The sequence below is a fragment of the Thalassophryne amazonica genome, chromosome 11 (assembly GCF_902500255.1).
Source record: "Thalassophryne amazonica chromosome 11, fThaAma1.1, whole genome shotgun sequence".
In the NCBI taxonomy this organism is placed as follows: Eukaryota; Metazoa; Chordata; class Actinopteri; order Batrachoidiformes; family Batrachoididae; genus Thalassophryne; species Thalassophryne amazonica.
In genome coordinates, this window is record NC_047113.1 from 45,211,619 (window position 1) to 45,219,919 (window position 8,301).

The following is an 8,301-nucleotide window of genomic DNA, read 5'->3' on the forward strand; positions in this document are numbered from 1 at the left end:
TTTGTTTAATTTTTGTCATTTTGTGTTTGTTTTCACCATAAGTTTAAAGGGTATAACTTGAGAAATTTTAATAAAGAGTAGTGTAAATTCGCTTTTTTTATGTCATGAGAAAATTAGGATGTGTTAAAGGCCTGAGGGTTCCCAAACTTTAGTCTGCCACTCTACATGCATACATACATACAACAAAATAAAACAGATGCACAATGCAGTACATATACTCTGTACTGTATCCTGAAGAATACCTACTGCATCAGAGAAAATGTTCTCAGAGTCACTTGTATGAATAAATCATGGTGTCCTCACAGTATCGTTTGCCAGTTACATTAAAGTCTGGACAATACTGATGTGATTTATGGCACCCAACTTAATACCGGCGACAGGAATACTACACAGACAGGCTGTAACTGGCAAATATCTGTTTTAATAGAGTGAGAGCTGTGTGTAATATTCCAACGCTTTGATTTATCTAGTACTGCTTTTGATTGATCAACCTATCTATCTATCTAAACCTTATTTCATGTCTCTTGCATATTTGAGTACATTATGACATTACAGTATATCATAGAAACCTACCACAGAAAAGGATTAAGAGTGTTTATATTGTCATGAGTGTTGGGTGCTTGTATCCACAGTAATGTAGCATGTAAGAAACTCACAGACAGATTATTGTTTTGGCTGCCTATAGTTAAATTGTCCAGTGCTAACTGGCATTGAATGGTGGTCAAACAATTGATCATAAGTGTTTTCTGAGATTTCACAGTATATGAAGTGAACAGAAAGGTACAGTATAAGGACATTAGGTGGCACTTGGACATAGTAGTATGGACAACTGACCAAATGCAAAAAACTAACCCCTGTTCAGTCTTGTATTTTTTTAAAATCAGTAAAATGTGTGCTTGCTTATATTTTCAATTGATTTTTTTTTACGAGGGTAGGCTGAAAAGTTGTAAGGCTCCCCATGAAGGAGTAATGCATTAACTGCATTATAGTGAGCCTTAGAACTTTCCAGCCTACCCTCGTACATTTATTTTTCTTTATATAGCGCCAAATCACAACAACAATGCCTCAAGGCGCTTCACACATGTAAGGGCAAACGACAGTGGTACGGAAAAACTACCTATTGATAATGAGGAAGAAACCTCAAGCAGACCAGACTCAGAGGGGTGGCCCACTGCTTAGGTAATTCTAACAGTTACAAGGCTTATACAAAAGCAGGGAGGGGGCAGAAGAAACAGAAAAAAAAACAGAAGAACATCAAAAACATTTATTTATTATTTATTGAGATACAAATGGGCCATCTTGGTGCTTATTCTCTGTTTCCAGGTCTTCAGTACTTCTAGTAGCAGATTTCAAGCACAATGATGGGTTTTTCCAATCTTCTACATACAGGGCTAGTGTCCCTACAGTGTTCGTAAGTGCCTCAGAAAGAGCAAGAAAGAGCAGAATCAGTCGACTGGAATCACCAGCACCTAAAGGCATTTTGGTCACCAGCAGTAAATCAACAGGGAAGCAGGGAGAATACTAAGATGGTCATCAGCATCTAGCCCTGTGCTTCACTAACACACCCAGAATTTAGATGTTGTGAGGCTGAGACCTGTTCCATTGCTAATAATATGATTTCAAAGGAGAGGAAGCATAATTCCATACTACATTTCTTCTCGTATGCTAGCCATACAAGAAGAAGAATAGATGTATTTTTAGTCTGGACTTGAATGATCGATGCATAATGTCTTTTTGTGGTCTTTTGCAAAGCACTCGTAGGCTTTGGAAAAGCTTTGGCATGTACCCTGTAAAATGCAATGATTGAATAGACTGATGACTGAGTACATCTCTTCTAATTCGTTAACATAACTATTACCTTGTGTGTGTCTCGAAATTAAACCAGCCAGCAAATTTGTTTTGCTTCTGTAAAATCCTACAGACCTGCCTGCCACCTGCTGAACACTGACACCTGCTGGATGGTTAGTAGATGCTGTATGGATGGTGAAAGAGCAGCGGGTGTGGTTATCAGTGACAGAAACAGTCTGTTTCTGCGCAGAAATTTAATAAGACAAAGAAGTAAACTATTATTATTCTCGTATAACTTCAAATCAGAACATGTTGGGACAATATGGAAAATGCAAATACGTAAAAGGAAAACACATTGATCCTTAACTTTGCTTTGAATTGGGGTTCACTGCAGGCAGTATGAACCCAAGATATTTTATGTTTTGTGTGGTCAAGATCTTTTCATTTGTTGATATACATCCATTCCTACATTTAAGGCCTGCAACACATTCCCAAAAAATTTGGAACAAGGCCATTTATGCTAAACATAAGGATTAAATCATAACTTTTGCAGGCAATTTTTTGAGGGAAGTCGGGGGATGAATACATGAACACTTCCACATCACTGAATATGTATTAGATTTTATTTACATCAATTATTAAGGCATGCAAAAACAAGATACATACATATACATATGTATACATACATATGAGTTCCCATGGGATAAAAAAAAAGCTTTTCAGCCTACCATGGTTCTCAAGACCAGGCACCTAAGTGGCTCTGCTCTCTCTCTGTTTTTTTTTTTTAAGATATTTAGGTGTACGTTAGTATACACTAGTAGAGTTCCACCTTAGATTTGGAATGTATAATAGAAGATATATATATATATATATATATATATATATATATATATATATATATATATATATATATAATAGTAGTGCTATGTGACTAAAAGGATTAATACAGGTTTTGAGTATATTTCTTATTGTTACATGGGAAACAAGGTACCAGTAGATTCAGTAGATTCTCACAAATCCAACAAGACCAAGCATTCTTGATATGCACACTCTTAAGGCTATGAAATTGGGCTATTAGTAAAAAAAAAGTAGAAAAGGGGGTGTTCACAATAATAGTAGTGTGGTATTCAGTCAGTGAGTTCGTCAATTTTGTGGAACAAACAGGTGTGAATCAGGTGTCCCTTATTTAAGGATGAAGCTAGCACTTGTTGAACATGCTTTTCTCTTTGAAAGCCTGAGGAAAATGTGACATTCAAGACATTGTTCAGAAAAACAGCATAGTTTGATTAAAAAGTTGATTGGAGAGGGGGAAACGTATATGCAGGTGCAAAAAATTATAGGCTGTTCATCTACTGTTGTGTGGGCCGCTGAAGAGGAGGTACTGCTGGCCCACTACCAAAGGGCGCCCTGCCTGAAGTGCAGGCTTCAGGCACGAGAGGGCGCTGCCGCCTCACAGGAACAGCCAGGGTGACAGCTGTCACTCATCAACTATGACAGCTGTCACCAATCACCTGGTCTTCAACCACGCACACAAAAACCGGACGACATCTCCACTTGGTCGCCGAGATATCGTCTGCCTCTATGGTAAATTCTCAGCCGTTTTGACTGTGCCATTACACACATAATTCCTTTCTGAGTGTTTGCAGGAGTTGCTGTAGCTGCTGTCTGCTGGGTGCAGCGTTTTGTGGTTCCGTGAAAGTGATGTTCTTCACCCTCATGCCAAAACGCTAAGTAGCTCTTTGGCTCTGCTTACCTGTGTTCTGTGTTAAAGGTGGAGGTGTTGTTTCCCACCTAGAATATCGAATTGCTGACTGTTTACTGAGTGTATTGTCACACACTCATCACATCTGTTCTTCTGCCAGCAGTACCAGATCCGACAGTCGGAGACGGTGACCACCTGGGGACTCGGGACTTGGCGGCTCCAGTATCCTTCAGGTTCGGTGGCAGTGGAAATCCTGTGGGATCCGGTTCTTCTCGGGACAGACGTCTTCTATCCTCGAGCCTACCCACACATCACCTTGTACAATTTGATTGTGATCCAAATTCTGCATTTGTCTGTATTCTCGTTGTGCGTTTTTTCACATCAGTCAAGTGTTGTATTTTTGGCTCATCTATTGTCCGCTCATTTACGCCCCCTGTTGTGGGTCTGTGTCACTACACTTTCCCAACAGGATATCTCGGCCATCGTCATGGATCCCGAGGGGTGTCAACCATCTGTTGAACAGCCAATGGAAGAGCAAGGTGCACAGGCGTCTGCAGGAGGCGTGTTAGGTGAGTTGCAGCAAATCCTCACCACCTTTACTGCTCAGTTGCATCTAATGACCGAGCAGAACGTCATCCTCAATTACCGGATGGAGGCTCTCACCGCGCAGGTGGAAGCGTGCGCTCAGGATGCTGCTGCAGCTCCTCCTGCTGACCCGGTGCCAAATATAGACATTCCACTGGTCATTCAACGAACCCCCTCACCATCCCCTGAAGCATACATAAGTCCCCCAGAGCCGTACGGAGGTTGTGTGGAGATGTGCGCAGACTTTTTAATGCAGTGTTCGCTCGTCTTTTCACAGCGTCCCGTGATGTACGCGTCCGACGCCAGTAGGGTGGCTTATGTGATTAATCTGCTTCGAGTTGAGGCACGCGCCTGGGCTACGGCACTCTGGGAGCAGAATTCACGGCTCCTTACCTCTTATACTGGGTTTGTGAGGGAGTTCAGAACAGTATTTGATCACCCAAACAGAGGCGAGACTGCTTCAACAGCGCTGCTGTCAATGAGACAGGGGCATCGGAGTGCAGCAGAGTATGCGGTCGACTTCCGCATCGCGGCTGCGAGGTCCGGCTGGAATACCGCTGCACTCCGCGCCGCCTTCGTAAATGGACTGTCGTCAGTCCTGAAGGAGCATCTGGTGGCTAAGGATGAGCCGCGGATTTAGATGGGCTTATTGATCTGGTCATACGATTAGACAATCGGTTAGAGGAACGCCGTCGGGAGCGAGACGAAGGGCGTGGTCGGGTACGCGCCGTCCCTCTCCCTTCTGGTTCTGAAAAGGTACCGCCCTCCCCACGCTCCACTGCCTCAGCGCTCCGTTTGGCGACAGCTCCCCCTGCTGACGATGCTATGGACACGAGCAGGGCTAAAGTCAGAGCCACTAACAGACAAAGGAGACTGGTCCACGGAGAGTGCTTTATCTGCGGCTCAAACGAGCATCAGCAGAGAGACTGCCACAAATGGTTAAACACCAACGCCCGCTCTTAGAAACTGGGCTAAGGGTGGGCCAAGAAATACACATGGGACAAACCCGTCTTTCTGCACGACTCCCAGTTACGATCTTGAGTGGGGCTGTAACCCTTCAGGCCCCAGCACTGGTGGACACGGGGTCAGAAGGGAATCTGCTGGACAGCAGATGGGCAAGGGAGGTAGGGCTCCCTCTGGTGGTGCTTCCTTCACCATTGAAGGTGCGGGCACTAGATGGCACCCTTCTCCCTTTAATCACACACAAGACACTGCCAGTAACTTTGGTAGTGTCTGGGAATCATCGGGAGGAGATCGAGTTTTATGTGACTCCTTCTACCTCCCGCGTGATTTTGGGCTTCCCTTGGATGATCAAACACAACCCCCAGATTGATTGGCCGTCTGGGGTTGTGGCTCAGTGGAGCGAAACCTGTCACCGGGAATGTCTAGGATCCTCGGTTCCGCCCGGTTTGACCGCTAACGAGGAGGTTAAACTCCCCCCCAATCTTGCAGCGGTGCCTGAGGAGTACCACGATCTCGCTGACGTCTTCAGCAAAGATCTGGCACTCACTCTTCCCCCACATCATCCGTACGATTGCGCCATTGATTTGATCCCGGGCACTGAGTTTCCGTCCAGCAGGCTGTACAACCTCTCACGTCCTGAGCGCGAATCAATGGAGACCTACATCCGGGACTCGTTAGCTGCCGGGTTGATCCGGAACTCCACCTCCCCAGTGGGTGCAGGTTTCTTTTTTGTGGGCAAGAAAGACGGCGGCCTCTGTCCATGCATTGACTACAGGGGACTGAACGAGATCACGGTCCACAACCGGTACCCTCTACCCCTGTTAGATTCGGTGTTCACACCCCTGCATGGAGCCCAAATATTCACAAAAATTGATCTTAGGAACGCGTACCACCTGGTTCGGATCCGGAAGGGAGACGAGTGGAAGACAGCATTCAACACCCCATTAGGTCACTTTGAGTACCTGGTCATGCCATTCGGCCTCACCAATGCCCCCGCGACGTTTCAGGCTTTGGTAAATGACGTCTTGCAGGACTTCCTGCACCGATTCGTCTTCGTATACCTAGACGATATTCTCATTTTTTCCCCGGATCCTGAGACCCATGTCCAGCATGTATGTCAGGTCCTGCAGAGGTTGTTGGAGAACCGGCTGTTTGTGAAGGACGAGAAGTGTGAGTTCCACCGCACTTCTTTGTCCTTCCTGGGGTTCATAATCTCCTCCAACTCCGTCGCCCCTGATCCGGCCAAGGTCGCAGCGGTGAGAAACTGGACCCAACCGACAAGCCGTAGGAAGCTGCAACAGTTCCTCGGCTTTGCGAATTTCTACAGGAAGTTCATAAAGGGCTACAGTCACATAGTTAGCCCCCTGACAGCTCTGACCTCCTCCAAAGTACCATTTACTTGGTCGAATTGGTGCGAGGCCGCGTTTAGGGAGTTGAAACGCCGGTTTTCTACTGCACCAGTTCTGGTGCAGCCCGATCCTAGACGCCAGTTTGTGGTAGAAGTGGACGCCTCGAACTCAGGGATAGGAGCCGTGCTGTCCCAGAGTGGGGAGTCCGATCAGATTCTCCATCCTTGTGACTATTTCTCACGCAGGTTAACCCCAGCTGAGCGGAACTATGACGTGGGCAATCAGGAACTCCTCGCGGTGAAGGAGGCTCTTGAGAAGTGGAGACATCTGTTAGAGGGAGCCACGGTACCATTTACGGTTTTCACGGACCACCGGAACCTGGAGTATATCAGGACCGCCAAGCGGCTGAACCCCAGGCAAGCCCGCTGGTCATTGTTCTTCGGGCGTTTTGACTTCCGGATCACCTACCGCCCCGGGACCAAGAACCAAAGATCGGATGCTCTGTCCCGGGTTCACGAAGTCGAAGTCAAAACCGAGCTGTCAGATCTGCCGGAATCTATTATACCTGAGTCCACTATCGTGGCCACCCTCACCTGGGACGTGGAGAAGACCGTCCAGGAGGCCCTGGCATGGAACCCAGACCCAGGTAAAGGACCGAAGAACTGCCTCTACGTCCCACCAGAAGCCAGAGCTGCCGTCCTGGACTTCTGTCACGGTTCCAAACTCTTCTGCCATCCGGGGGTGCGAAGGACCGTGGCAGTGGTCCGGCAGCACTTCTGGTGGGTGTCCATGGAAGCCGACGACCGGGACTATGTCCAGGCCTGCACCACCTGCGCCAGGGGAAAAGCTGATCACCAATGGGCACAGGGACTCCTCCAACCGTTACCTGTGCCCCGTCGCCTCTGGTCCCACATCGGCCTGGACTTCGTCACGGGCCTCCCGCCGTTCCGGGACATGACTACCATCCTCACGATAGTGGACCGATTCTCCAAGGTGGCCCATTTCGTGGCCCTCCCGAAGCTCCCTACGGCCCAGGAGACAGCAGACCTCCTGGTCCACCACGTCGTGCATCTGCATGGGATACCAACAGACATTGTCTCAGATCGTGGTCCCCAGTTCTCCTCTCAAGTCTGGAAGAGTTTCTGCCGAGAACTGGGGGCCACCGTGAGCCTCTCGTCCGGGTATCACCCACAGACCAACGGACAGGCAGAACGGGCCAACCAAGAACTGGAGCAAGCCCTGTGCTGTGTGACGTCTGCACACCCAACGGCCTGGAGTGAACATCTGGCCTGGATTGAGTGTGCGCATAACAGCCAGGTGTCCTCTGCCACCGGCCTCTCCCCGTTTGAGGTGTGTCTGGGGTACCAGCCCCCATTGTTTCCCGTTGTGGAGGGAGAGGTCGGTGTGCCCTCGGTCCAGGCCCACCTCTGGAGGTGCCATCGGGTGTGGCGCACCGCCCGTTCTGCCTTGTTGAAAGCCCAGATGAGGGCCAAAGCCCATGCAGATCGCCGGCGTTCCCCGGCCCCTGCATACCAGCCCGGGCAGGAGGTATGGCTTTCCACAAAGGACGTCCTGCTACTAGTGGACTCCCCGAAACTGAAAGACATATACATTGGACTGTCTAAGATCCTCAAGGTCATCAGTCCTGCCGCAGTGAAGCTACAGCTCCCAGCTTCACTGCGGATCCACCCCGTTTTCCATGTCTCCAGGTTGAAACCCTATCACACCTCACCCTTCTGTGCTCCCGGACCGATGCCACCTCCTGCCCGGATCATCGACGGGGAGCCAGGTTGGACTGTGCGTCAGCTCCTGGACGTCCGCCGGAAGGGCCGGGGTTTCCAGTACTTGGTGGACTGGGAGGGTTATGGACCCGAAGAATGCTCCTGGGTGAAGAGGAGCTTCATCCTGGATCCG

The 8,301-nt window shown here is 48.4% G+C and overlaps 1 long non-coding RNA gene across 1 annotated transcript; it reads right to left on the reverse strand.

The window, feature by feature from the left end:
• Window positions 1–1,546: 1,546 nt before the first annotated feature.
• Window positions 1,547–3,418, reverse strand: LOC117519940. The gene is made up of 3 exons (XR_004563487.1): window positions 3,406–3,418; window positions 2,837–2,839; window positions 1,547–1,646 (listed from the first exon to the last, which is right to left on the reverse strand). It is a non-coding gene; the product is annotated as an uncharacterized LOC117519940 (long non-coding RNA).
• Window positions 3,419–8,301: the final 4,883 nt, after the last annotated feature.